Source organism: Amia ocellicauda, chromosome 6, assembly GCF_036373705.1.
Source record: "Amia ocellicauda isolate fAmiCal2 chromosome 6, fAmiCal2.hap1, whole genome shotgun sequence".
Classification (NCBI taxonomy): domain Eukaryota; kingdom Metazoa; phylum Chordata; class Actinopteri; order Amiiformes; family Amiidae; genus Amia; species Amia ocellicauda.
Window position 1 is genome coordinate 36,082,216 of NC_089855.1, and position 27,834 is coordinate 36,110,049.

The window sequence follows — 27,834 nt, forward strand, 5'->3', positions numbered from 1 at the left end:
AATCTCATTTGTATAAATATATGTAGTGAACATCTGTTGGCGTTTTCTGTTTCATGTTTGATGGTAATCAAAAATAATTACACTGGGGCTTTGAGAAACTTTGTATTTATTGTTTTACTTTGATTGTCAGATGCATAGCCTGAATTTAAATGCATTAATGGTGATTCAGCAATTTAAAATAAAAATGTCAAGTCTCTTATTGCAGGTGGACTTCAAATAGATATTTTCCCTTTGTTTAAACACAGTTGGGACAGCTTGTAATGATGGACAAAGCACACCAGTTGCTGCTAGCCAGTGAAGGAAACAAAAACATAACGACAAAGTCTGTTCAGCCAAAATGCTCAGCATTCACTGAATTATTTTCTGTTATATGCATATTAGTAAACAGTAACCTCTTACACAAATTAGCAGTATCTACAATGGATTGTTTTCTTGCTTTATTCTTTTTCCTAAAAACATTTGTTTTTCATTTTCACATATTTTGTATCGTTAGAGAAATACAAGGTTATCAAATGTATGAATGTAATCCTATGGGAAAATGTATCTTTGTGATGGACTCATGAAAAATTAAATCTTAAACAATAAATCCTGATGCTTTGCCTTTGATCCCAAATGCTGGACATGTATTTATTTATTTCTTTTTAAAAAGAAATTAATTATTCTTATCAGATGGAAAATACATATGCAAAAACATTTTTCTTATTTACTGTCCTTATGTACTGTTCTTTGTTCCCTAAATGCTGCCAACTGCTTTAGTAGCTGTTATAAATCTCCTTTTTTAGCTGCTGGCATCAAAGCTTCAGTCACTTGCCTGTTGCTTTTAATATGTGGGCCAGTCGAAACAATTTTAATTAATCCTTTTATGTCTGCTACCTCTGAATCAGATTATTTTTGACACTTTTGTCTCCATAATCCTTAAAACTATCCCAGTCCTCTCCAATGTCAATGTTTATTTAATATATATGTATATTTGTATAATACATTATATAACAACATGGGGGATCTCAATCATAACATTCTGTCTTTTTATAGGACTGTTGTCTCAAATAACATTTTGTCTTAGGGTTGGTTGTTGCTGAAATGTGGAATGATCTAATTCAATATGCTATAAACTTTCAATTGACAGGGGAAAAGCACAGCTGGATTGTGGATGGTCTGGCTTTAGTACTGCAACTCTCCAATATGGCAAGATTCAGCTTCTGAACATAACCCAGAAAAACTTTTACCTTACACGCCAAAGCAGACATGCTAAGCAGAAAGTTTTAGAAAAGTCTACATCAATTTCAAAATGCTTGTTTAGGAGTAATACATGTTTTTTTTTGAGAAAACAGATAGACCCTTAATTTTCATAAACACTCCAGGTCTCCACTTGACTTTTTTCCTTGTGCTTAATTTTATAGATTTTAAATCTCATTTAAATCTCATTTTATTTTTATTTTAAAGTTGAATAAGATCACACACATGCATTTTGTTTCTCATAATAACGAGAAGAAGAAATAATCACACTTTACAATAAGGTACCGGGATTCCTCATGAATTAATATATGAATACTACAGGATAAACACGTGAATATGTCAAGCACTTCATCTGAGTTCTTATGTTAATCAGTAATTGTTGTTTGTGGGGGCCGCATTTCTACATATATATATAAGTCTTGAACTGAATGCGTGCCGCTATCGGGAGCCAGTGGAGGGAGCAGAGCAGTGGAGTAGCGTGTGCAAATTGTGGCAGAGAGAATACCAGACGAGCCGCAGAGTTCTGGATAAGCTGGAGCGGGCGGGTAGTAGATGCAGGCAGGCCGGCCAGAAGGGAGTTGCAGTAGTCCAGGCAGGAGAGGACCAGTCTGTATAAATCTAATTATATAATTAATGAATTAATCAGAATCAGATAAATCTGCTTTCAAAATACCTGTAACGTTACAGTTATGAACGTTCAGTTCCACCTACAGACAGCATAGTCATCACAGAATAAAGACATGGCTGTAAATAAAAAGGTACTTTGAAACAGAAAATCTCATGATGAGACAATTCTATTTCAGCTCAAACAAAATGCTAGAAGCAGGGAGTCATGTGAGGTAACAGAAGACAGAGTTATTATCAGTTACTGATATTAAGACCAATTTCTTAAAGTAACTTTTATGATATATTTCTAATGTTTTGTTCAAAACAAAACCTAATGTGCAGACGTGAATAAAAATGTATTCGTCCTCTTTTGCCGGGAGCTAGGACTCCCACGCGACCTTGCAACCCTTGGGCAGTGCTTCCTTTTTCAGATAACCGGGGTTGCATTTGCAACCTATCGTTTTCTTTCAAGTCGGAAGCACAGCCCAAGGGGTTACTGTATAACAAAACCGTCGCAAGGGAGGAGGCAGCGAGCTCATAAGGGAGCCTGCCACGAGGTGTACCGCTAGGGGCCTCGGTAACACAACTCCAGACAGTAAACTCAGGGGCCCCGTAGGGCCACACCTGAGCCACCCAGGAGCGAGGACCATAGTCATGTTCTTACTGGGAACTGTCTAGAATCAGCATATACAAGGTGGGGCTACAGAGGTCAACTCTTATGCTCTCCGCTTACAATAGCTAGGCCGGCTGCTCTAGTAGTGCAGCTAGGAGCGAGGCCGAATCTACTTGCACAATATCTGGTGCAGGCAATCAAGCAACTTGTGCATCATGGTAGTGGACCCCTGATCCAATAGGAGCGGGGCCACAGACCCAATGAATAAACAACAGAATACATAGCCAGCTAGTCAACAGAGTAGCTGAGCTGAACAACAATATACAATATGTACATATCGCTTGACAGCAAGACCTTCATGCTGTCAGTGCACAGCACAGCAGCATCCAACTCAACTGAATAGTACAGAGTGGAAGAGCTCTATTGTGCTGACAGTTAGATTTCGTACAAATGAACTATATACACCACGGGGTGCAGGAGCCTGCTCATGTGCCACACGTGGGACATCAGAGCAGTGACCGCTAGCTCCACTAGCATAGCTAGAAGCAAGGCCATACCAGCTTGACTATGTCGTGACAAACAAACTATATACATCACGGGGCGCAGGAGCCGGCTCATAACGCAGGGTAACCACAGCTCTTACCGTGTGAATAAATTAACTTTGTACACAGCGGAGCACTGGAGAAGCTCAAGCGCCCTCCACTGGAGGACAACAGCAGCTATTCCATTGCTCCATGGCGTACATAGCCAGAGTGGGCCACAGACCTTCTGACCAAGGAACTATATACACAGCGAGGCAGCGAAACTTGAGCGCCATCAGCTGGGAACAGTGGCAGTGAGCTCCATGCTGCACAGGTCAGATGGAGCCACAGTCCTGCTGTTTAACACATTTTATATATATATACAGAGCGGGGTACAGGCCAGACGCATGCACCACCGCAACACAATGCATAATGAATTAACTATATACAGGGTGGCCTTGTAAGGCAACGTGCCTGTAGGCCGAATGACAGACCCTGGAAACACATCGACAGGGTTGTCAGTAAATCCAGGAGCAGCTCACGTGGGTGCTCGACTGGAAGGCATAGTCTGGTGGAAGGGAAGACACGGTTCACTAGCTCCCTGAGGATGCACTTAACAGGGGCATACTGGGAGAGGAAAGGCAGGAGCCAGAGCCCGTAGGCTACTGGAGCTCGACTGCAGCCAACGCCGGGTTCCCAATGGAAGGGACCATTCCCATCATGTCCAAACTGTAGAATCGGGCAAATGTAAGCGGCAAGGCCCAAGCTGCAGCCGCACAAATGTCTACCAAGGGGGCACCTTGAAAAAGGGCCCAAGATGTGTCAACGCAAGTCAGAAGAGGGAGAGACACGTGCGTATGGAGGCAACTCTCTCTGTGTGGCGAGCATAGCAACGGAATCGAGGCACAGTCCAAGGAACTGTGCCTGCCGAGTTGGCGTCAGGTGGCTCTTCTCTTGATTGACCCGAAGGCCCAATTCGGAGAGGCGGCCTAAAGTCAGGTCCGTGTGTTTCTGAACCTGCTCCCTCGAGTGAGAACAAACCAGCCAGTCGTCTAGATAATTGAGAACACGACATCCATGCACTTGGAAAAAGTGCGTGGGGCTAGCGACAGGCCGAAGAGAAGAACAGCAAACTCAAACGCTCTGCCCTCAAAGGCAAAGCAGAGAAACTTCCTGTGCGCCTGCGCAATGGGCATGTGAAAATAAATATCTTTCATCTTTCAGCTTGATGGCCTGGGACATGGTGCGCAGGTTGAGCATCGTGAAGTGCAACACCTTGAGGTGGTGGTTCAGGCGCCTCAGATCTAAGATGGTGCGGAAACCGCCATCTTTCTTAAATAGAATCCCTCGTGCTGTCCCCACCGCACACTGCAACGGGTCCCTCACTCCCTCAATTGTAGGGAGTATTCAAGTATTCAAATTCATAAGCCAGAGGCTGCTGGAATGCCTCAGGGATGGGGCGTGGTGGAGGAGGTGGGGTCAGGCTGGGTCCCCTCCTACCACGAGCTGCCATGGCTGCCGGGGGCCAGGGGGGCGAGCTTGCAGGTGGGCAAGGTGCGTTGGCCACAAGCGGCACAGTGGCAGGGGCGAGAGGAGCTCATCGCCGAGTGCCGAGCACTGAGCGCACACGCGCGTGCACAGGGAAACATGCAGCTGGTCAGTGTTTGCACTCGGGGCACACAACAACTGAAACACATCTGCAACAAGTGGAGCACCTAGCGGGACCGCCGCTGTAAGTGCGTCTCCACCCGGCAACATTTATGTACACAGGGGCACTGCAACACCAACCACACGCAACCTTGCTGTTGCCAGACTGAACACCAGGTGCCGGATACAAGTGTAGGTAAGTAAGTAGTGCCGGATACAAACGTAGGTAAGTAGGCCCATAGGCTTAACCACACCATGTGTGCCAGGGTTTCTGGGGACACCGGGTGACATGGAGTCCGGGGTCCGAGGGGGCCGAGGGTAGTAGACCACCAGCCGTAGCGGGATCTAAAACTGAGGCCTACATGCACAGAAGGGGAGGGCTAGCAGTGCTTGTTTACAATGAACTGAGAGAGCAAGATCTCCTACAGCCACAGTCGCGGGCTGTAGTGTGGGCACAAGCCGGCAGAGGAGCACCTCACGTGGGCGAGATCTCTTACAACACACCGAGGCTCAGGCCGGGCAGCTGGGCCTCGGATTTGACTGCCCCTGCTAGCGCTCCTGCTGTAGAGGAAAAAGCCCTGTGGACAAAAAATCAACACAGCAAGCAGTCGAAATATATAAGGCACTATATAAACACGACTATTATTTTTAAAGTGTACTATTTGTAGCCAAAACTAAAACCGAAACGCACCGGAGCCCTGGAGCGCGGACAGAACAGAGTCGGATTAGCTAATAATAATAACGAAATAATACAAATAGACACAGTAATAAACGGTGGTGACAGCACAGTCGTGAAGCCAACTAACCGAATAATAATTGTTAAACAACAATAAGGGTCTAATGTACAGACAAGACACAGAGAGCTAATGTTCTCGGGTCCAGGTGAAGTGGCAAAAGAGGACGAACCAGCGCTGATGTTACGTTTTATGGAACAGTATGTGGGAAGGGACCTGTTCTGAGTGACGAGTGCAGGGGCCAATGGCAGCTTTGATAGAGTGATGTTTCAATCAGGTTCCTATGGCAGTGCGCAGAAACCCCTCCCCCTTGGGCAGTGCTTCCAACTTGAAAGATAACTGAGATTTCAGAAATAATTTGATACATTCTTGGTTTGCTATTATTTAAGTTTATTTATATAAAACATAATGGGTATGAATTATGATGCAGATGCATCAATGCATGTGTCTGGGAAACCTCCCCCAACCCCAGATTTGAACAATGGGGGGACCTCAATCTCACCCAAATAATGTTCCCCACAACCAACAAGTAAGTGCAAACACATTTCCCCCGCCCCCAAGAACATAAGAAAGTTTACAAATGAGAGGAGGCCATTCGACCCATCGTGCTTATTTGGTGTCCATTAATAACTAAGTGATCCAAGGATCCAATCCAGTTTTTTGAATGTTCCCAAATTGTCAGCTTCAACCACATCGCTGGGGAGTTTGTTCCAGATTGTAACACCTCTCTATGTGAAGAACTGTCTCCTGTTTTCTGTCTTGAATGCCTTGAAGCCCAATTTCCATTTGTGTCCCTGCCGATCTGGAAAAGCTCCACTGGTTTGATGTGGTCAATGCCTTTCATGATTTTGAAGACTTTAATCAAACCCCAGGGTGAAAAGGTTCAGTTCCCTGAAGCAGATGGGTTCCTCCGTGCGGCACTCTTTATACTTGGTCTCTCTCCTCTCCATAGTTCCCCGGATGGCTCTCCAATGGCAACAGATGGAATACATTTTTAGGAGGTCAGGCAGTTGTAGTGGGGGGTGTATTTTGGTAAGAGCATTCATAGCTCTGAGCTGAAGCTCTGATCTGAAGAAGACCTCTCCCCCCAAAGTTATCAGATTTCCTGATCGGCACGTGAACTGTTCTATATCAAAGTGGCAGTCTTGGGAGGATGGCACAGAGAATGAGCCGAATGGCTTGGGATCCCTGCTGTGAAATGTCTGGGGAATAGGGCCTAGAGGTAATAAAAAAGCTTTGAAGTGGACGAGAGCCGAAATCCCGACACAGAGCTACGAACCCAGGCCAACCGGCATTTCCAAAAGATGGCATGGATTCACATCAGTCATAAATCAAGCCTCCTCCAATAGGACACTGGGGGCTGAAACCAAAATTCAATCTCACAAACTCAAGAACCAATCATCTATTGATCTGACAAGCGTATAAAGGGTAGCACACGGCATCTCTCTCTCTCTCTCTCTCTCTCTCTCTCTCTCTCTCTCTCTCTCTCTCTCTCTCTCTCTCTCTCTCTCACCTGAACCAGTAACTCGCTGCCACAGCTCAACCTGTAGTTCTGTTGCCAGAACTGGAACCAGTTACCAACTAAGTCTTTGCCGGCAACAGAAGAGTTTAACTGGAAGAAGGAGACTGAGCCGTACGAAAGAACTTTATTCAGTTAAAGAACTTTAGAAAATGCGCATGCCCGCCTGTACCCATTTGATCAGTGGAGTTTTACAGCTGGACAATTGACTAAGCCGACTGCAATACGAAGTGTTCATTCATTTAAATAGCTATTGAGTCTTAAGAAACTTGACCCTTGAAAACGAACAGGGTCCTGCTTTCCTCAAAGACTTTGTCTTCAAGTAACTACGGTGGAAACCCTGCTTGCAACGAAGATTTTGTGCACACCCTTGGAGCCTTCAAACCAGTGGAAAATCTGTTTGGAAAAGATTCTACTTTCACGAAACCCCAACTTCCAGGTGAATCGACTGAGTGGAAGTTATTGGACAAAGCCGAACCGGACTGCCTTTGTTCCAAACCACACGGACCTCGTGCCGTGTGTTTTTATTTGAGCCCGAAGACAGAGAGGCCTCTCTGCGACAAAGTTCAGATAAGTTTAACAGTTTGGAGTTTATTATTCATGACATTTGAGAAATCAATTAGAAATGTTATTCTGTGAGTTATAAACTTTAGAATGTGTAACATCATTTAGTATTTTCTTAAATATAAATGAGTGCTGCATTAAACTGTTTTGTTTGACAATTTTAGAAATAAAATCTGTCAACGCCGAGAAATATCTTCTCATTCCTGTTTAACTGTTTAGACTGAAATTGACACATGTTAATAGACACTAAATTATAGGTGGCCCTCCCTATCCCTAATCATTGAACAGTAATCAATTAGGGAGAATTGTGGTAACAAGAAATGATAGAATCTTTCTCGGCACCCAAACGTAAATGAGACTGATATATATAACGAGAAGTTATTTGACTTAAATACTAACCTGCATTAGTTATTTAATGTCTGACTAACAATACTAATGAGACTCACCTTCGTCTTACTAACCGGTATTGTAATGTGTTTGTAATTTTGTGTAACATTTTGTGTGTTATCATATGCCATTCCATGGTCTTTGATTTAGTCATGGAAGTGATTTGTCTTTGATTTGTTGATCTTGAGTGAATTTTAATTAGTTTTTCCCTTTTTGTATAATTAGTGTAGTGCTACATTTTATCTTTGTTTTTCTCTGGAAACTAACTTACTAATTTAGGCATATTTCCTCAGTACATTAGTGACATTGCATGGAAGACTCACCACTGCAGAAACTGCTGCTTCATGGGAACTGATATCTTCGAAGTCATTAAGGGGTATAGTCTATATGTGAGCACTACAAAGAAACATTTGAAGCATGCTGTTTATAACATTTCTGAATGTATTATGGTGTATTTTCTGGAAGAGCTACAATAAATATGAAAGCAAATGAAATAATGAGGGAAAAACAAGCAGTGCTAATATTCTATGCAAGTTTTTACTTCAGATGACATTCCATACCTCAGACTCTAAGTTGTTATTACACTTAACTGAGTAATTTAAATGTAACTGAACGAGATGCAGGGTTTAGGAACATTCAGCTAACTACATGACATTTGCTGTAGGGATCTTTTTTGTCTTTTCATGAAATCTTAAACAGCCTCAATGGACAAACTCACTTTCAACAGATTCACAATTACAATACCCAGGAACAAGGACAGATATGGAACATAAATAAACAAAATCTACATTTTGATGGTGTGTAAAGTTGTTGAAATGCTATTAGGCATTATACTGGATTAAATTAGAGAATTAATCCGTGTTTCAGAGATCAAACAGTGCTTATAGGATTGCATGTTATATAGTGTAAGATAATTTTATGCACTGTGCTGAATTTTTATAGTGATATTATTACATTTGTAATTGTAGTGGTCAGCAGCCCACTACTTAATCTGCATGTTTCTTTAGTATGTGTTTTAATTTTTTTTTATTTTTTTTTGGTTTCACAATTTGTGTTGATTAATTGAATTATCTATTTATTATTTATTATTTATTTCTTCTATGCATGTTTAATTTCTCCCTATCCTGTCCCTGTGTAGTGTGAAGCTACGTTAAAATTAATGAATGTGATACTTGATCTAAATTTAGGAAGATATAAAGCCCACAATGTAGGTAAGCTGAGCAAGAGAAAATGTTAACAGCAGTGAGTCAAAAGGGTAACAAGAAAAGGAAGTGTAAAACCATTTCTGCCTCTTCTCACCTGTACTGTGCTGAGTTTTTTGTCTGCTTTTTGATAGACTGCAGTTTCAGGTCAGACATTAAGTAAATATAAGGGTGAGCAAAAATGCTTCACACCTGGATCTGGAGAACCCATGCATTAGTAACATGATTTGAACATGAAGCATCATACCTTTTCACACAGTGTATTTATAAATTGTCTAGATTTCTGCAAAAATGTTTTGCTCACCAGCTGTCAAAACCTGTTTATTAGTGTGTGTGTGTGTGTGTGTGTGTGTGTGTGTGTGTGTGTGTGTGTGTGTGTGTGTTACAACTCTTCATGTTTGAAAGAAAAAAATAAGAATGACAAAATAGCAACAACAAATACATTATTGCAAACAAACCTAACACCCTAAGCAGATAGTTTGTAGTATCTTTAAAGTATTTTTTTATCAACTTTCTATAGCTCTCTTTGCTTTTAACTGTCATACTAATTCAATATAAAATACTCAAACCAATTAATTTTGAAAAGATTCCTCTGAAGACTAAATGTTAAGCAAAGAAGAAGGGCAGATGTGTTTAGATGCAGATTTAAAAAATAAAATAAAAGTAATAGAAAATATCCTCCCTACGATATTGTGAGGCTGTGCTGTAGGCCACAGATGTTTTTCTCTAACTAGAAGGGTGCGCATGGATGAAAAAATAACATTCCAGGAAAGGGAAGGTCAGTTTTTTGTCATGCTAAAGAACTAAACAAATGTTTTTATTTTCCTTGAAGCCATAACCAAGACTGTACTATTTATCTCAATACTTGAATTCCATAATTTTCACATCAATAATGTTGTGTGCACATCCACCTGTAATTTTATAAAGATTTAAGTATACAGGTTGGGGTAACTTGCATTTGTACCAGCTGTTATATGTATGTCACCTCCCTGTAGGTTTCTTATAATGTTGATATACCTTTTCTCCATGTCCTTCCCTTCTATTTTTCTCATGCTTTACTTCTATATTCAGATTTTCTATATTCCAACACTGAATTCAGACTGATTGCAGGCTGTGGTGGACCAATGGGTATTTTTTATATGTTATACTTCACACATTCCTCTTGTATATAAAACAATACAATAAAATCACATACAAACCTCAACACCCCAACCCCATTTTAATTAAAAGTTGTGCAGAAGACATTCCAAATCATACTTGTTCAATAAACAAATATTGTCTTGGTTCTCGTAGCTCAGAAATATCATCCCTGTTATTCCTATACTGAAATAGGCTACACTTGGCCTTGACACCCTCTGCGTTCATTAGATTCTTTCTTGTATTTTTTCTCTGTCTCAGGTTTAAAGTTGTCTCCAATCAGTTCATGTAATAACAATGAAAAATAATATTATTGGATCCCTGTACAAATTAAGCAAAAGTGTTGTGAGTAAATAAGTACATTAAACCCTGCTTTAAAAAACTGAGAAATCCCTTTGTGGTTATGCGAAATATATACCCTGCATAGCAGATATAGAGGTGAAAAGAGGGATTACACCAAATCCATTAAAAACCATTCTGGTTTTTGTTAGTAGTAAATGTCTACATTCAGCTCTTGGGCAAAGAGAAATTTAATTATTACGCTGAAATGAGGTAGGAGAAGGTCAGAGAATTCAAAGAAGGTTAGGTTTTTTTAATATAAATTTCAAATATAGACAGTTCTTTTTTATGCTCAGACCACAGGAAAAATATAATTAAGAGGGCTAACTCTACCTTGTGCCACAGGAACAATCATGCTTTCAATTGGTTTCAGGCTATTCGTGTAGATGGCTATACATCCTAAAAATATTGGTTTTATGACCTATCTTTCTTTCTAGGTTTTCAATGCAATAAAAGCTTCTTCAGTTTCCTCTGTGTCAGACAATAATCCTCTTGATTAGTATTTCTTTAATATTGAAAAAAGGCAAAATAGAATATACCTAAAATATAAATTTAACTTATTAATTCCTTCATGAAGATTCCCAAACTAATGGGAACAATGTGTATGTGTTTTTAAGACACTGCACTGCGTATTGCACAATGTAATGTCAGAGAAGAATTTACTAATTCGGGCAGGCTTTGAAAGAGTACAAAACTATTCTCAAGTTATTGATTTTTAGACTCTCTGAAATTGGACTGCCAGGTGTTGCTGTACTCTTGATATGATATTGATTCTCCCCAAGTGCTTTATAGAAGCATATATCCCTTGAATGTAGAACATGAGTCTTCTTTTGTATTAATAACTTAATTTTAAATTAGAATTTGATAAACTTCCACATGACACATGGGCATACTACACTGTCTGCAGTGAGCTTTAATAACATGGAGCAGAGGTTAGATTCATTCTCTCTATCAGGTTTGGTTTTGTTTGCCCATCCATCAATTTACGAAAAGCCTTTACCAAGACTGTCATGCATTGACTTTGTGGTTATGAGCCTAATGAATTAGGAAGTATGACAATGTGTATCAAATTGGACTTAAAAGATCTTTAAACCGTAGCTCTGTTACAAACAGTCTGACTCATCAGTTAAAGTTTTTTGTTTTTATTTTTTATCCCAGGGCTGTATGTTTTTCTATTTTAATGACAGGGAAAATAATGCAAAACCATGTTACTGAGTGTGTGAGAGAAGGCACTCCTGGTTATAAAAGAGCCCATGGCCTTTGATCAACTTTCAAGGGTGTCTGTCTTTCATTCCCACTGTGAGATTCATCATTGTGAGCGATAGATGTGACACTGAAAATACACTCAGTGTGCCAGAATTAATATTCAGTACCTGTACAGATGTATTTGATTTTTGTTACTTTTAAATTAAATTAAAATAGATAGAATAAATAGAATCTAATATATTATCTAAAACTATCAGCTTAATCCTGTTTTTTTTGCACATATATCCCTAGGGTTTGAAAAACATTTATGTTTAAGGTAAAAAAGTAGGTTAGATTATTGGCTTAGTATTAGTATTAGTATTGCAATATCAGCCTTCAATATAATAGCCCAACCATGGAATCTGTAATACACTAAAACAAATTAGCTCTGGTTCTCTGCATCCAAGTAATTTAGTCAACTCTATTCCTGTGCTTCTTTAATCATGGTCATCAATCAAAATCATTTAACAGTTCTTTAATATATTTTTAACTGTCATTGCTCACTTACAGAGTACCTTTGTATTGTATTAATAGCCTCTAGTATCTATCATTAATAGCAAGTCCCCTAGAAAACCCAGCAGAAATACCATAAGTTTTGGTTGCACATAACTTTTGCACATAACTTTTTTACTGGTCTAAACACTTTAGATGTACAGGAAGTCCTTCTACTTACACCAGGTGACATCCCAGGAAAAGGATCTGTAAGTCGAAATGAAAAAAGGGGTTACGTTCGTGACCATGAAATGTATTTTATTAATAGTTTTGAAATATAATTTTCTCATACTGGCTTTCTTGTGTAGAAATCTACCTCTATGTGGTAGCCGGCAGAAAACAGATGACATTATTAATTAAATAAATAATTACCTAATTGCAAGATGTCACCCAAAACTTGCATTCAGTTGTTTTCTGTTTTGTATTTGTAATTAATTTAGAACAATTTGCAGATTATATTTTTTCACTTTGACATTATATGGACATTTTCTTTGTTGATCAGTGCCAAAACCTCCTGATGAAATCCATTCTGATTTCATGTTGTAACACAATCAAATGTTGAAAAGTCCAAGGGAGGCGAATAAGTTTGAGAGCCACTGTAAAACAAATTAATCAGCCACAGGAAGGAGACTGACTGGGTGACATACAGACATGCTCAAATTTGTTTGTACCCTTACAGCTCATTGAAATAATGCTTCATTCCTCCTGAAAAGTGATGAAATTAAAAGCTATTGCATCATGTATACTTGCATGTAGGGCCGGAACGATGCGTCGATGCGTCACTGTTTACGTTCATCCCCAATGATAGCGGCTCCGGCTCCTGAGCATGCTGAAAATGTGCCTTTATCCCAAAAAGCTCGACCCCGATCATCAAAAGTGTGGGAATTCTTTAAACATAGACCTAATAAAATGGTGCTCTGCAACATAAACTACACCTCACCATAAATACACAAAAGCAGAGAGCATGTTTCAACGTTAAGCTATTTATTCAAAAGTGTAAATCTTTGTAAATAATGTAAGTCACGTTGTTGTTGTTTATCTGTGCTTAACCACTTTGTAGAATTCTAGCTACATCAGACAGTAGGTACCTTTCCTGCCCAGCTCCTCCACGATAACTTGCCATATATTGTCGGTCTATATTTATTTCCTCTGTTGTATAGTTACTCGTGGTTAGACACGCAGATCATAAGCTTTTCCATTCCATTCTAGTGTTTCATTGTTCGATGTCATTTTTAACGCATAGAATCAGATCGAATCGAACTCGTTTCACAGTCAGTGTGCAAGGTGGGAAAGGGAATATGAACACACTCGTGTTTTTCTCTTTTCACGCAAGTTATGATCGTATGCATCATCCAGTGTGCATGTAAATGTAAATATTGTGCTACTATGCATACTCGTATTGTTTCTCATTTCAGGAAAAAAAAAATCTACCCTCAAAATCCAGTATTGGACTGTTGTGGAAGCTATTTGATGTAGAAAAGCCTGTAAACACTGAATTTAATGTTTACATTATTTTTCATTATTTATCAAAAGAGTTTAGCACCTTTCAAAACCAAGAGTAAAACAGCTTTGTGTTTTGAGATCAATGTAAAAGCACCTGTTAATATATACACTATATGCTTTATTTTTTGCACATATGTTTTATATTGGTTTTATAACTGCCATCTCAAGTTGTTTTAAAGAGAACATTACGCAAGATGAGGAAAAACTCATTTTCAGCTTCAACCACATCGCTGGGGAGTTTGTTCCAGATTGTGACAACTCTCTGAGTGAAGAAGTGTCTCCCGTTTTCCATTTTGAATGCCTTGAAGCCCAATTTCAATTTGTGTCCTTGGATGCATGTGTCCCTGCTGATCTAGAAAAGCTGCTCTGGCTTGATGTGGTCGATGCCTTTCATGATTTTGAAGACTTGAAACAAGTCCCCACGTAGTCTCCTCTGTTCCAGGGTGAAAAGGTTCAGTTCCCTCAGTCTCTCCGAGTAGGACATTCCCTTCAGACCTGGAATAAGTCTGGTTGCTCTCCTCTGAACTGCCTCTAGAGCAGCGATATCTTTCTTGAAGTGTGGTGCCCAGAACTGTATACAGTATACCAGATGAGGTCTAACTAGTGCATTGTACTAACATTACATTAACATTACTTTCTACAATAATTAAGTCTACACTTTTGACAATATACATTCTGTTTGCCTTTTTAATTGCTTCCCCACATTGCTTGGATGGAGAAAGTGAGGAGTCCACGTAGACTCCTAGGTCTTTCTCATGCATTTCTTCATCTAGTTCTATTCCTCCCATAGTGTAATTATAGTGGACATTTTTGTTACCTGCATGTAATACCTTGCACTTGTCCACATTGAATTTCATCTGCCAGGTGTCGGCCCACAACTGAATATTATCTAAGTCCCTTTGAATAACCTTTGCTGCCAAGATTGTATCTGCTGAGCCACCTATTTTAGTATAATCTGCAAATTTGACAAGTTTGCTAACTATCCCAGAGTCCAGACCATTAATATAGATTAGAAAAAGTAAAGGCCCTAATACTGATCCCTGTGGAACTCCACTAACAACCTCACTCCAGTTAGAAGCAACTCCTCTAATCGACACTCTCTGTTGCCTATACATCAACTAGTTTATAATCCATCTACTTACATTATCCTGAATGCCTACAGCTTCCAATTTGAGGACCAGTCTTCAGTGTGGAACCTTATCAAAAGCTTTTTGAAAATCTAAGTATATCATATCATATGCTTTCACATGATCTACAGCTCATGTTCAAAAAATAAATAAATTAATAAATTAGTGAGACATGATCTGCCTAATCTAAAGCCATGTTGACTATTTCCAAGAATATGGTTTTCATGAAGATGCTCCTCTATTTGCTGTCTAATCAGTTTTTTCCAACATTTTACAGGTGACACAGGTGAGACTGATTGGTCTGTAATTTCCTGGCTCAGTTTTGTCCCCTTTCTTGTGGATTGGTATGACATTTGCTGTCTTCCAGTCAATTGGCACATCCCCTGAATTATTGCTTAATCTAAAAAGATATTCTAAAATGGCCTGGACACATTTGTTGGTACCCCTTAGAAAAGATCATGAATAATTGGATTATAGTGATATTGCAAACTAATTAGTTTCTTTAATTAGTAGCACACATGTCTCCAATCTTGTAATCAGTCATTCAGCATATTTAAATGGAGGAAAGTAATCGCTGTGCCATTTGGTATCATTGTGTGCACCACACAGAACATGGACCAGATAAAGCAAAGGAGAGAGTTCTGAGGAGATCAGAAAGAAAATAATAGACAAGCATGGTAAAGGTAAAGGCTACATGACCATCTCCAAGCAGCTTGATGTTCCTGTGACAACAGTTGCAAATATTATTAAGAAGTTCAAGGTCCATGGAACTGTAGCCAACCTCCCTGGCCGTGGCTGCAAGAGGAAAATCGACCCCAGATTGAACAGAAGGATAGTGCGAATGGTAGAAAAAGAACCAAGGATAACTGCCAAAGAGATACAAGCTGAACTCCAAGGTGAAGGTACGTCAGTTTCTGATCGCACCATCCGCTGCTTTTTGAGCAAAAGTGGCCTCCATGGAAGAAGACCCAGGAGGACTCAATTTTTGAAAGAAAAACATAAAAAAGGCATACTAGAATTTGCTAAAATGCATATTGACAAGCCACAATCCTTCTGGGAGAATGTCCTTTGGACAGATTAATCAAAACTGGAGCTTGTGGCAAGTCACATCAGCTCTATGTTCGCAGACGAAAAAAAAAATCTTTCAAAGAAAAGAACACCATACCTACAGTGAAACATGGAGGAGTCTGCTTTTTGAGTCTGCTTTGCTGCACCTGGCACAGAGTGCCTTGAATCTGTGCAGGGCACAATGAAATCTCAAGACTATCAAGGCATTCTGGAGCAAAGCGTACTGCCCAGTGTAAGAAAGCTCTGTCTGAGTCACAGGTCATGGGTCCTCCAAACAGGATAGTGACCCAAAATACACAGCTAAAAGCACCCAAGAATGGATAAGAACAAAAAATTGGACTGTTATGAAGTGGGCTTCTATGAGTCCTGATCTGAATCCTATCCAACATCTATGGAAAGAGCTGAAATTTGCAGTCTGGAGAAGGCTCCCATCAAACCTGAGACAGCTGGAGCAGTTTGCTCGGGAAGAGTGGGCCAAACTACCTGTTAACAGGTGCAGTCTCATTGAGAGCCACAGAAAATGTTTGATTGCAGTGATTGCCTCTAAAGGTTGTGCAACAAAATATTAGGTTGAGGATCCCATCATTTCTATCCATGCCATTTTCATTTGTTTTATTATTTGCAATATTATGTTGAAAAACTAAATCAAAAGCAAAGTCTGATTTCTATTAAATATGGAATAAACATTGGTGGATGCCAATTACTTTTGTCAGTTTCAAGTTATTTCAGAGGAAATTGTGCATTCTTCATTTTTTGTGGAGGGGTACTATGGGTTCAAATTAGCACCATAAGTAACAAATTCAAAATAAAAAATATTGTAAACAAAAAAAAAAGTTGAGTAAAAATTGATGTTGAGATCAAAAATAAAACAATTGAAAGCAAAATGTACAGAATTGTAAACAAAAATAATTATATCAAAAGCAAAAAACAATATATTGAAAAGAAATGATGTTAAAACGAGAGCACTGGAGTCCCTATCTTTGGTTGCAATGCTGCACTCCTTGCTTTCGCCGCCAGTTTCTTTGCTTTCGTTTTGGCACTGATTTGTCTTGAGGGTGGGGCTTAGAGGGAGGCGTAGGTCATGGTTCTCCATTGGTCCAATACTTTTGAGTGACGGTTCTTCCTAACCCAATCAGTGATCAGGGTGGGCTGGTCGGCATTGGAATTCACGGTTCTGGTCTGACAGTCACCACTATGCAACACATCTTTGACTTTACCACTGATTGTACCCATAAACTGAGTGATTGCAACTACATGGCTTCTGAATTTAATTATAAACAAAGCATGTTTTTTTTAATGAAAGTTATAGACAATCATTTTCTACATTTTACATATGTGTTAATTTTATACAGCCTTTAGTCGTATCTTTAACAATGGTGCCAGTAATTTTATAGGTGACTGGCATATGTGTATATATGAATGAGTGTATGTGTGTGTGTGTGTGTGTGTGTGTGTGTTTCTTACCTGAACATAAACTGGGACATCACATGTTCTGGATGAATATTTTCCCCTCCATTTGCCTCTTGTTAAATTATGTGAACTCCATCAGTCTGGCACTTTGTTATCTAAGGAGCTGAATTAAAGTGCTGGTGCAGGTTAAATTAATATGAACATGATATTAAACATTTTACTCTGCATGTAGCAGGTGAATCCTGTGTTTTGTTTGAGTGCTGAATGTATGGGCTCAAATGGTGGTGGGATCCAGTGATTTTCCAGCTTTTGACTGCAGGTCTATGAACACACACAGGATGTTTAAGGAGTTGCTAGAATCGGCGGTGTTGTTGAAACCGAGACAATCGATTCCCATCCCACACAGAAATCACCCAGACCAGCCCACCCTGATCACTGATTGGGTTTGGAAGAACCATCACTCAAACGTAGTGGACGAATGGAGAACCATGACCTATGCCTCCCTCTAAGCCCCGCCCTCACAACAAAACAGTGCCAAAACTAATAAACGAAAAAAAAAAAAACGAAAGCAAAGAAACTTGCGGTGAAAGCAAGAACTGCAGCATCGCAACCAAACACAGGGACTCCAGTGCTCTCGCTTTAACATTATTTCCTTTCAATATATTGTTTTTTGCTTTTGATATAATAATTTTTGTTTACAATTCTGTACATTTTGCTTTTTTGATTGTTTTATTTTTGATCTCTACATCAATTTTTTCTCAACTTTATTTTTTTTGTTTATATTTTTTATTTTGAATTTGTTACTTATGGCGCTAATTTGAGCCCATATGGTACAAACACATTTGAGCACATCTGTATGTATGTTTGAGTTACTGTCATGCAAGTATCCAGTGCCATAAGTTTTAACTTGGGTTTAAATGGCAGAGCACTTTAATTGCGAAATTGAAATAATGTGGGATCTATGTTTAGTGTGACTACATGACTCCATTCTGGATAGGATGTCCTTAAAGGGAATATAATGATCACTGATCAGCTGTTTCTGCCACCTTGTGAACAGCAGATCGATGTTACTGATTTAATCGGGAGAGAACAAACACATCAGCATTGATATGCAATTAAATATTATGTAACAGGAGATGAATGCTGACTTTAATGTATTACACAAAATAAATAAGATCTATCAAAACTGAGATACAAATATGTTAGCAGCCTTTAATTATGTTTATTGCTGTGCAACAATACTCAGCTTGGCAACAATAAATGCTAATACACACAGATCAAAGATGGATGAATAATAATAGCAGGAGTCTGAACGATCGCGCACACACTGCAACTTAAACAGGCTATCTTTGCGGTGTAATAATCCACCAAATAAACAGAATTACTAACTACAGTTTGCATATACTAACACATAAACAAGCGCAGAGGTTACTTACAGTTAGTCAGCGATGCACACTGCTCTGGCTAAACACAAAAACTAAACTTAAATAGGAGAGAGCAGAATGTACTCTCTTGACTCGCGTCTGGTCGCACTGGGAAGAAGTCGCACTGCACTCGCGTCACTGAAAGGCGGAGCTACAGCTCTTAAGCAGAATGACGCAAACTATAGCAAATCTGTAGCCTTTTGTACAGCCGCCCCCAAACTGCTTAGGCAGTTTGCTCCTGAAAAAGGCTACTAAGGGGCCACAGCAGCCATATCATCAGGATCATCTCCATCTGGGATGGCTGGGAGGACGACCAGTCGGGCAACTGGCCGTGTGTATGTCTTGTCCTTAATCCTGACCTCTGCTGACCTCACGTGACCATCTGCATTTGGATGCACCTTGATCACTCGTCAAATTGGCCAGAGGGCTCTAGGAAGCTGCGGGTCGACTAACATGACTACCCCGTTTTCAGTGAGGTCAGCTGCTGTGGCGTGCCACTTCTGACGGGCCTGCAGGCTGGGCAAGTAATTCCTGATAAAGCTAGACCAAAAGTGCTCTGTAAGAATCTGGCAGTGTCTCCATCGACGTCGGCTGAGAAGTTCAGTTTCAGGATAAACCACTTGAGACAAAGATCTATCTAGTCACCCCATCAACAGGAGATTTGGAGTCACTGGGTCTGGGTCCGAAATGCTGGAGGATACATAGCCCAAAGGCTTTGCATTTAAGATACCTTCCACTTCTATATGGACGGTCTTCAAGACTTCCTCCGTTACAGACTGGGCCCCCACTGTGGTGTAGAGTGCAGCCTTAACAGATCGGATCTCTCTCTCCCAGGCTCCTCCAAAATGCGGTGCACCGGGAGAATTGAAATGGAAGGCAATCTTCTGTTTGGCCAGCTGCTGCTGCAGGCCTGGTGACATGGCAGTGAAGGCCTCACGCAGCTCCCTCTCTCCTCCTCTAAAGTTTGTTCCCTGGTCGGAGAACAACTCTGCAGGCGTCCCTCGACGGGCAATGAATCTCCTGAGAGCCATTAAGAAGGAATCAACATCAATATTGGTCAAGAGATCCAAGTGTACGCCTCTGGTGGTGAGGCATTTGAATATTATCCCCCATCTTTTCTCAGTCCGCTGCCCCACTTTAATTTGAAAGGGTCCAAAGCAGTCCATGCCTGTAGAGTGGAAAGCTGCCTTGTCGCAGGCGTGCGGCTGGTAGGTCAGCCATCTTGGGAACAACTGGTCTGGCTTTCCACCTTCGGCATTCTGTGCAGGTGTGCTGGAAGCGACGGATGGCTTCCCGTCCTCGCAGGATCCAGAACGTGCGGCGGATCTCAGCAAACACCCTCTCAGGGCCTGGATGACACAGGCGGCTATCGTAGTCTTGAATCAGGAGTTTAGTAAAGGGGTGACTAGGGTCTAGAACGATGGGGTGCACTGTAGAATGTTCCATACCTTCAGCTCGACAGAGTCTGCCCCCAACTCTAATAAGCTCCACATACTCATCCAGTTCCAGGGACAGAGTAATTAAGCGGCTTCTGGCAGGGACGGGTTTACCTGCCTTCAGGAGACGTAGCTCATCTGGGAAGCTGTCTTGCTGGACTCTCCTGAAGATGCGGTTCTCGGCTTCCTGATAATCCTTTGCCATAATGGCACTGTCTTGTTCTGCAGCCCCATTTAGCTCCTGTACTGTCACTTCCAATAGTTCCTTCCATGTGTTGCACTGGGTTGCATCTGAGGCTTGGGGACTGGACACAGCAGATGTGACACCACAGAATGTGGGCTTCCGGAGCTCTGATATATCCTCCTCAGGTTTGGTGGTCGGATTCCCTGGCCACTCGGCTGGACATTGACGGAGGGATGGTGGTCCCTGGCTCCATCTGTTGGCCTTTGCAAGCTCTCTTAAGGTCTTGCCTCTTGTGATGTCATCCGCTGGATTCCTCGCTGAATCCACGTAGCGCCATGCATGACGATCTGTGAGCTCTTGAATTTCGGCAACTCTTGTGCTAACGAAGACTTTAAAGTGGTACGACTCTGACTGCAGCCATGTCAGCACTGTTGTGGAATCTGTCCACAAAATGGTTTTGTCGATCTTCAAGGTGAGCTCTCTCTCCAGTACTTTCGCCAGCTGGGCTCCAGTAAGTGCTGCACAGAGCTCCAACCTGGGCATGGAGTGTAAGCGCTTAGGGGCTACTCTGGACCTGCCCATGAGGAAAGACAGGTGTATCTCCCCTAGACTTTCTTCTGTCCTGAGATATGCAACAGACCCATACGCCTTCTCGGATGCATCACAGAACACATTCATTTCTCTAGTGACATCTGATTGGTCCACCTCCTCTGGTACGTAGCATCTGGGTAAGCTTATTTGTGGCAAGACCTGTGGCTCTTCTTCCCAGTCGTTCCAGGCTTGTAACAGATCTTGGGGAAGGAGGGGGTCATCCCAGTCCCTTTTTTATCCCAGAGACGTTGGACCAGCAACCCCGAGGGGATCATACTGCCTTGAGGAACAATGAGGAACCTTATATATGTTCCTCATGGTTGGAAAACCATAGTCCACCGGTCGATGCTTATACCCCAAGGTATCAGTCTGGAAGTGCCAACTGAGTCCGAGTGTGCATTCAGAGGCATCTGCTTTGTCTTCAGCTAGCCAGAGCTCTGTACTTTCCGATCTGGCCTCCTTTGGTAGGTGGTTAACGATGCTCGGCACATTGCTGGTACACTGCTGCAACTCGAACCCGCCAGATGCCAGGAGCTTCCTCAGCTTACCCACTAGCTGTCTTGCTTCGTCAGGGTTTGGCAAGCTCTGTAAGCAGTTGTCAGTCTGGTCCGGATAGCTGCTGGCCCACCTGGAGGACCCAACCACAATGGTTTGATGGGAGTGATCAAGTGGGGATGATCAGCTCCAATGAGGACCAAGGGCTGAACGTTCTCGAATGTCCGTAGTGGTATGCCGGCCAAGTGCTTGTACCTCCTTTGAAGCCTGGATACTGGATAGGAGTGGTCTGCTAGCCCCAGGTGCGTGGCTGTGAAGGCATCCTTGATGAGGAAGCTGGTCTTAGGCTGTGAGGCTGGGGAAATGTGGAATGTCACTGCGGAACCGCGGAGGGTCTGGATGTCTTGCCTTATTGTTCTCAAGGCTAGATCCTCTGGAGTCACTCGTAATCCAAGCCTCTGGGAGAAGCATTGTATGTTCTGACCCATCATCCAGTATAGCATACGTATCAAGAGTACAGTTTCCGTGGTGGAGGTGCACTCTGATGATCTTTAGCAGGACTCGGTTGCAGTCTTCCGGCCTATCCAAGTAAAGCACATCAGTAGCTGTGCTGACCAGACAACTCTTTTCCTTGGGCACCTCCTTCAGTGCTCTAGTGTTAACCTCATGAAGAAGCTGTAGATGCTTCCCTTGATAGAGGGTACAGGGCTTCTTCAGTGTACATTGGGTTGCCTGATGGGACCTCCCACAGCGCCAGCACCTTTTGTTTAACTTAATCCATTCAGTTATTTTGTCCTTAGACAACTGCTGAAAGGCTTAACACTGGCTGAGGTAGTGGTCTGAGGTGTCACAGTAGGGGCAATATGGCTTAGCTTTACCTTCCTTCTTGCGAGCAGCCAGGGTAGTTTCAGAGGCAGCGGCCTCACTCTCCCTTGATGCCCTTCTGGCTTCAGTACAGACCTGTCCTTGTTCCCCTTGCTTAACTGGCCATCGAAGTCTTGGCACCAGGACTCGTACTGAAGCCACTCTGAGAAGTCCAGTAGGGTGTACACAGCGCCAGGCTGGTGGAACATGTGATGTCTGAAGTCTGACCTCATCTCTGGTGGTATCTTGCTTAGCAGACGTGCGACATGTGACCCACACCTCAGCTCCACATCACCCTCAGGTCCCAGGGTCCTGAGCATGCCTACCAAGAGTCCATGACACTAGCGATCTTCTTCAAGGCCATCTGATGTGGCTGCCCAAACTTCTCGTTGAGAGCTGCCATAGGGTCTGTGTACGGAGTGGGAGAGTGGAGGTAAGAATCTACTACTAGGCGAGCCTCTTCTAACTTTAGATGGTCTACCAGGATCTGGTACATGAATAGCTCGGTCCCATCCACTGGCAGGAGATTCTCCAATGTGATCTTCAGACGAGCAAACTCACTTGGGTCTCGGTGGCTGAAGTTCGGGATTGTCGGACGGGGCCTTTTTTGGTGTGTTCTGCTACTGCGGCAATGGTGTGTCCAACATACGGCTGCACAGGGGGTTGGTGATAATTTGGCCCATGTATCCATGGGGAGGCATGTCATGGGCCAGCCGGTGAGTGCCTCATTCTTCGCGGCTCATCAGCTGCTGGGCAGCCTAGGCTGCTTGGTTTGAAAGCCTGGGGTGAAAACTGGTGAAACTGTAGAACTAACCTGGTGGGGGCTCTGTCGATACTCCCCATTGCTGTAGTGGCTTGACTCTCTCAGGTTCATCAATGGTGTAGAATATCTAGGTGGGGGGCCGGGAACCCTTGCTGCTTGTGGTGATCTATTTGGCTGAATTGCAGTGGCCAGGGCTTGGCCCCTCAAAACTTGGAGCTCACTCATCATTTTATCCAGGCTATCGACTAGCTGCACCCTTTCTCTGTCTGATTTCCCTAATTCCTCCTCTGGAGGCCATGGTGGGGGGGCTTGGCCACTCCTCGTCATCTGCTTCCACTTCCTCTTCAATAGGCACAGGCATATCACATTCAGGTGGCGGTATAGGCACTTGCCATGGTGGGATGGGATGAGGCTTTAAGGAGGATGAAATAGCAGCGGTGGATTGCTGGAGGCTGGAAACACTCAAAATTAATCTCCTCATATCACCTTCCATGTCTTTCAGTCTTTCTATGTCTTCACGGAATAATCCTTGCGATTGATGCAGCTTGCTGTTTTCTTGACGCATTTCTTCCAGTTCTGCTTGGTATATGGGTGGCTGCTCCCAGTAATTGCTGCCATGGGATGGGGAGGCTCCTTTGCTATACTCTCTATAATTTCCATCTATCTTCAGGCTGTGGGCTAGCTGGGTTTCTGACCTGTATCTGCTCTGATGATGGCTCTGATTTCCGTTATTCCATACATCAGGCGTAGCATCCCACTGAACCTGTTGAGTAGATGGAGAGGCGCATGAAGAGGTGGGGGGTGTCATCTTGGCAAGTCCCTCCATGATATGCGCTTCCTCCTCTTCTCGCCCATGATACTGTGCTGTGCTAACTGGGTGCAAGGTACACTCTTTGTAGTCCAAATAGTCCACTTCATAGTCTTCAAGACGTTGTGGTGGACGAATCTCGCGCCTCGGGCGGCGTGTCTTCTTCCAATTGTCACCGGTACACTGATATATCTTGTATCCAAGAGTAAACACTTTAGATCCGGCGCAAAGGACCACAATGTTGGGTAGAGCTAGGGGGACTGTAAACCTTAGGGGTGGTGCTGGAGTGTGTTTGCTCCTGGGTGTCGGTTAGGACACAGATGACTCAGACGACGACGTAATGTTGACTTTAATGGAGTTTAATGGAGAAAGGCAATTTAGAACAGTACAGGTCCCAGCACAGCACATGGGCAAAGGCACTTAATTATCTTTGAACATCCTGTGAATAGCCAGCTGAAGTGATGAATAATTGTGTATCTATTTGAATGTATGTGTATGTGTGTGTGGTCTACAAAGGAATAAAGAAAGATACAATTACTATACATAACACATATAAAACTATAATGCACATTCAATAATACTATCTCCTATTGACACACTATATATATATATATATATATATATATATATATATATACACTCACCTAAAGGATTATTAGGAACACCATACTAATACTGTGTTTGACCCCCTTTCGCCTTCAGAACTGCCTTAATTCTATGTGGCATTGATTCAACAAGGTGCTGAAAGCATTCTTTAGAAATGTTGGCCCATATTGATAGGATAGCATCTTGCAGTTGATGGAGATTTGTGGGATGCACATCCAGGGCACGAAGCTCCCGTTCCACCACATCCCAAAGATGCTCTATTGGGTTGAGATCTGGTGACTGTGGGGGCCAGTTTAGTACAGTGAACTCATTGTCATGTTCAAGAAACCAATTTGAAATGATTCGACCTTTGTGACATGGTGCATTATCCTGCTGGAAGTAGCCATCAGAGGATGGGTACATGGTGGTCATAAAGGGATGGACATGGTCAGAAACAATGCTCAGGTAGGCCGTGGCATTTAAACGATGCCCAATTGGCACTAAGGGGCCTAAAGTGTGCCAAGAAAACATCCCCCACACCATTAAACCACCACCACCACCCTGCACAGTGGTAACAAGGCATGATGGATCCATGTTCTCATTCTGTTTACGCCAAATTCTGACTCTACCATCTGAATGTTTCAACAGAAATTGAGACTCATCAGACCAGGCAACATTTTTCCAGTCTTCAACTGTCCAATTTTGGTGAGCTTGTGCAAATTGTAGCCTCTTTTTCCTATTTGTAGTGGAGATGAGTGGTACCCGGTGGGGTCTTCTGCTGTTGTAGCCCATCCGCCTCAAGGTTGTACGTGTTGTGGCTTCACAAATGCTTTGCTGCATACCTCGGTTGTAACGAGTGGTTATTTCAGTCAAAGTTGCTCTTCTATCAGCTTGAATCAGTCGGCCCATTCTCCTCTGACCTCTAGCATCAACAAGGCATTTTCGCCCACAGGACTGCCGCATACTGGATGTTTTTCCCTTTTCACACCATTCTTTGTAAACCCTAGAAATGGTTGTGCGTGAAAATCCCAGTAACTGAGCAGATTGTGAAATACTCAGACCGGCCCGTCTGGCACCAACAACCATGCCACGCTCAAAATTGCTTAAATCACCTTTCTTTCCCATTCAGACATTCAGTTTGGAGTTCAGGAGATTGTCTTGACCAGGACCACACCCCTAAATGCATTGAAGCAACTGCCATGTGATTGGTTGGTTAGATAATTGCATTAATGAGAAATTGAACAGGTGTTCCTAATAATCCTTTAGGTGAGTGTATATATATATTAGTATAATTATATCCTAATTGTGTATAAATAAAGTAATTCTACTAGGCGTATAATATTATAAACTTAAGAAGATTAACTAATTGAACATCAAAGGCTGCTGCCTCTAGGAGACCTGAGTTTAACACTGACATCTTCCGACCTTAATCAAACATTAACGAGACATGAAGGTAAGCAACCTGCCATTTAGTATCGGGGTCACAGCTGTATGTACAGAACCTGAATATATAGCGATATAACAGAAATAGTAACACGTTATCAAGCAAGAAATAATAATAATAATAATAATAATAATAATAATAATAATAATAATAATAATAATAGCCGGAGTCTGAACGATCGTGCACTTAAATAGGCTATCTTTGCGGTGTAATAATACACCAAATAAATGGAATTACTAACTACAGTTTGCATCTACTAACACCTAAACAAGGACAGAGGTTACTTACAGTTAGTCAGCGACGCACACTGCTCTGGCCAGAGCACAGTGTGTTCTTTTGTGTCCCACAAAATGTTACACTGGTGTCAGCAGTGGAGTACATTGAACAACACTGGCTGAACCTACTTGACACTGGGTGGAGAGATGACAAGAGAGGTGACGGAAGCACAGTTGCCTACATAGAGACTTTACTTTACAACTTCCAGTTGTTTACTTTCACCCTCTTAACCCTTCTCATCTTTAGCTTCACCTACTTTGTCAATAATAATTGTTTTATCACAAAATACAGGACTTTCTCTACCTCATCACCTCTTTGCAGCATGAGATGAGGACCGCACACGGACAGGCCCTGTACAACATGACATTGACAAGGGTGTCAGGCACATCCACATTCCCCCACGCCACCTCACCTTTGCTAAGAGAATAGTGATGGAGGAAAATATCAGGGAGATGGCTGCTGCAGGGGAGATTGAGCCCTCCAATGGCCCATGGTCTACCCCAGCCATCCTTGTCAAGAAAGAAATATGTTTTTTGTTGGTTCTATATGTACTACAAAAAGCTGAATCACGTCACCCAGAAGGACTCCTCTCCTCTCCCCAGGATCGATGATGCTCTTGACTATATCTCTCGAATGACATGGTTCAGCTCGTTGGACTTTTGGCAGCTGGAACTAGTGCCTACAGCCCGGGTGAATACTGCATTCTCCATTGGGCAGTTGCTTTGACAATTTACAGTAATACCACTCCGGAATTCTGTAACACCGCTATCACTTTCGAGTGCCATATGGAGTGTGTACTACAGTGGCGAGCAGTCATAGTAAGTTAGGTAAGCAGTGCTATGGCAGAAGCAATTAAAATTACGAGAGAATGTAGCCTACATAATATCAATTGAATTTGTCTTATATTATTCTTATCACTTTATATTATCATCATTATATTTCTTTTAAACTCATGTCATGTAAGTATGTTTTCATCTACCCCCTTTATTTTCTCTTCAAAGAACAAGGACCTCCATTCATTTTGTGATTACAGCACTATGCAACAGCACTACGCTATCTACGAATGATAAAGCTGTCTGGGGTTTAGCTTGCTTTGTGCATACGCTCTGTGTGTCTCTCAGTCAAATGTATGTTAAAAGTATGCATCAGCTTCCATCACGTCCAAATTCTTATAAGCTGGCTAGAAAGCTGCGTGTGGAAATGCTTGTTTAGGCACCACGCATGTGCACTATCAACTAGCTAGTCAATCATACAATAGAGCCGCAGTTATGTTTGGCTAACTAAACAGCTTGCAGTCCAAGGTGAGGGAACAATTTCCATGTGCCAGTTTCATTCATTGCTGTGCACACATCCTGAATTGAGTGTTGTCACAAGCAAGTAGCACTATCTAAGACTGTAAGGCATTTATTTATACTTTAAATGGTTTAGCCTAATTTTTTTCTACTTCTGCAAAATGCACCAAGGCTCTAGATGATATTGTTAAGAGACGTTTCCTCAGTCACATCTACAAGGTGGAATTACATGTCTCGTTTGGTTTAGGTAAAGATAAAGACCACCATTAATCTCTAATCAAACTGTTCCATCACATCAAAATTATCATTGCAATGGGAGGAA